Raw genomic sequence first — 3,493 nt, 5'->3', positions numbered from 1 at the left:
ACTGAGCCCCAGCACCTCACCTGCAAAGCAGCCCTTGGCCGAGGGGTTGCAGGTGAGGTGGGACCTGGGTCCAGTGCCCATGCCACTCTGCACAGGGCACCTGCGCCCCCAAGTATGGCCCCCGCCACCCCGGATATCTGGGATGGGCCATGGTTGATCTGTCCACCCCACTGAGCACCTACCCTTGCAGAAGACAATGCGGGCGTGGCCCAAGCCGCCCGTCACACCCCCTCCTGCTCTGAAGGTGGGTCCAGGCTCTCTTCATGCCTGGGCCTCGGCTGGCCGCAGGGCTGTCCCACCTGCCAGGGATGTGTGGGGGAGCCCCGTGGGTCTGGCCCCACTCCTGACCCGGAAGCTCACATATGGGGCTGGCTTCTGCTCATGGGGCGCCAGCTCAGGTGACAGGCGATGTCACCTCCTGAGCCCCAGGTGAGCCCTCGGGGGCCTTCCTCCACCGCCCACCCACAGGCCCCGCTGTGAGGCAAGGCTGAGTGTCACCTCCCACCTGGCCCTCTCGGCCAGCTCACTCAGCCTCTGGGTATGGCGGGGCTGCCAGTCCCTGCAGGAAGTCTGACCTCTGGAAGAACAGAAGACCACAGGGAGACCCAGACCAGATCCCCCAACACCTGCTCCCCCAAACCGCCGCTTGGCCCCCAGGGCTCCCTCACAAGCTCAGCCCTCCCCACACCGTTTCTCCTTGGAAGGGTCCTAGTGCCCCGGACCTGACACCTGCAGTGTCTGTCAGGGAGCCCCTGAGTCCAGCCCCCTCCTCCACAGACACGGACTTAGCTCAGCTGTGTGCAGGCCGGTACTGAACACGCACACCCGGGGAGCCGGAGCTGGGGGCGGAGTGCGATGTCACAGGAGCAAATGCAGAGCCTGGGGCCAGGAGGTGGGAGATGGGGAGGGGGCTCTGGGAACTAGGGACGCTTCGCTTCTGGGGAAGAAACCGCAGACTGCAGACCCAGGCCAAGGTTGTCCAGGCTCCCAGGCCCGACTAAGGCTGGAGAGGCAGGGCTGAGGAGGGGCAGGAACTTGAGGGTCTGGGGGCCCCCATAGCTCAGCGGGTGAACAGGAGCCCCCAGGGCAGTCCCTGAAACTTCACTAGCCACCCTTCCTCATCTGCAGAGGAGCCTTTGACCCAAGAGTCTGCAGACCACACACACATGCACACACTCACGCACACACTCATATGCACATACACGCACACACGTGCACACATGCCCACACACTTGCACACACACGCACACACTCACATGCACATGCACAGAGAGACACATGCACACACACGCACACACACGCTCACATGCACACATGCACACACATGCTCACATGAACACATGCACACACACGCTCACATGCACACATGCACACACACGCTCACATGCACACATGCACACACATGCTCACATGCACACACACTTGCACACACATGCACATGCACACAGACAGACACGTGCACACACACACATGCACATACATGCACACACATTCACATACACACACACACGCATACATGCACACACACAGATGCTCCCTTTGGTAGTAGTGAGACGGGGAGGTGACCCAGTCCAAACATGTCACAGAGCGTGCAGCACTTCTGGGAAGAGCATCAGAGGCCAAGGACGCCACACAAGGGGAAGAGCCTCAGTCCCCAGGGTGTCCCCAACCCGCAGCATGTACACCTGCAGTGAGCTGTGCCCTCCACAGGAAGGGAGCCCTGTGTGACTGATGCGAGTGGGAGGGGAGACAAGCATGCTGAGGGTAACAGCAACAAAGGAGGAAAGGGGGAGACAGAGACACACACAGACACACACACACAGAGACACACACACAAACATACAGAGAGACACACACAGACACACACACAGACACACACACAGATGCACACAGAAACAGAGAGACACACACAGACACACACACAGACACACACACAGAGACACACAGAGAGACACACAGAGAGAGACATACACACAGAGACACACACACAGAGACAGAGAGACACACAGAGAGACACACAGAGACACACAGAGACACACAGAGAGACACACAGAGACGCAGTGAGACACAGAGACACAATGCAGACAGAGAGACACAGAGAGACAGACAAAGAGAGACACACACATAGACACACAGACAGACACACAGACACAGAGAGAGACACACAGACACACACACACACACACACAGAGAGACATACACAGAGAGAGAGTCACACACAGAGAGAGACACGCACAGACACAGAGACACACACACGAAGACATACACAGACAGAGAGAGACACACACAAAGACACACAAAGAGAGACACACAGACACACACACAAACACACACACAAACACACAGACACGCACAGAGACACAGAGAGACACACAGAGAGAGACACACACACAGAGAAAGACAGAGAAAGGGAGGGAGGGAAAAAGAAAAGAAGGAAGAAAGGAGGTCAAAAGACAAATGACAAGCTAGGAGGGAAATGGAAGCTTACGAGCCAAAGGGCTGATTTCTGTGCATACAAAAAGAGTTCCTAAAAATCTAAGGGAAAATTAGAAAAATTTAGAAAACTTATGAACAGTTTACAGAAAAATCCTTACAAATGTCTCTTTAACTCCACAAAAAGAGGCTCAACCACCTTCATAGTCAGAAAAATGCCAATTAAAATTGCACTGAGATGTCTTTTCTCGTCCCTCATATTGGCAAAATCCAGCAGTCTCGGCGGGTCAGCAGGCCTGCCCTGGGGTGAGGCTGTGAAGAAACGTCCACGCAGGCGTGGCTGCGGGAGTGGAGAAGAATCTCTCAGTGCCCTGCAAGACTGCGTCTGGGTTAGCCTTCCGCCCAGTCCCAGGATTCCGTCCCAGAGGCGTAGCCCCAACACGCAAAATGACGCAGTGCGGAGCTTCTCGATGGGGCGCTATTGGAAATAGCTGGGGTTGGGAGCCTCCCCACTGCCCATCACTGCATGGCTGTCGCAGTGCATGGGTGCACATCCCCCGGGGGACCACGCAGCTGTGGGAAAGAGTGGCACGGTCCCTAAGCACTGATAGGAAGCCTTCTCCAGGCTGCATGAATCCACGTGAAAATCTAGGGAAGAACGGCACTGTGGGTATCTGTGGGTATCCGTGGGTATCCATGGAGATCTGTGGGGATCCATGGAGATCCGTGGGGATCCGTGGGGATGCCACCTTTTGTGTAAGGGGAAGAATGTAAATACAAACAACTCTTTTATATATTTGCAAAAAAGAAACAATGACAAGATTAACTTTATAGGTGAAAGGAGAGAACAGGGTGGGGGTAGGGGGACAGGAAAAAAGAAAGAGACTTCTCAGAATGCACTTTCTCAAAAAGTCAACATCAAAGCCTTGGTTTTGTAATGGTGTGTATGTAGTTTTCTGCATGCAATAAAAATACTAAATAAAAATCCCCAGAAACTGAGAACAAATGGAAACAAAGGAACCTCAAACTGTACATCAAGTTGGAAAATTAATTTTACAGA

This window comes from Macaca fascicularis, chromosome 8, assembly GCF_037993035.2.
Source record: "Macaca fascicularis isolate 582-1 chromosome 8, T2T-MFA8v1.1".
Taxonomy (NCBI): Eukaryota; Metazoa; Chordata; class Mammalia; order Primates; family Cercopithecidae; genus Macaca; species Macaca fascicularis.
This window is presented reverse-complemented; position numbering follows the sequence as displayed.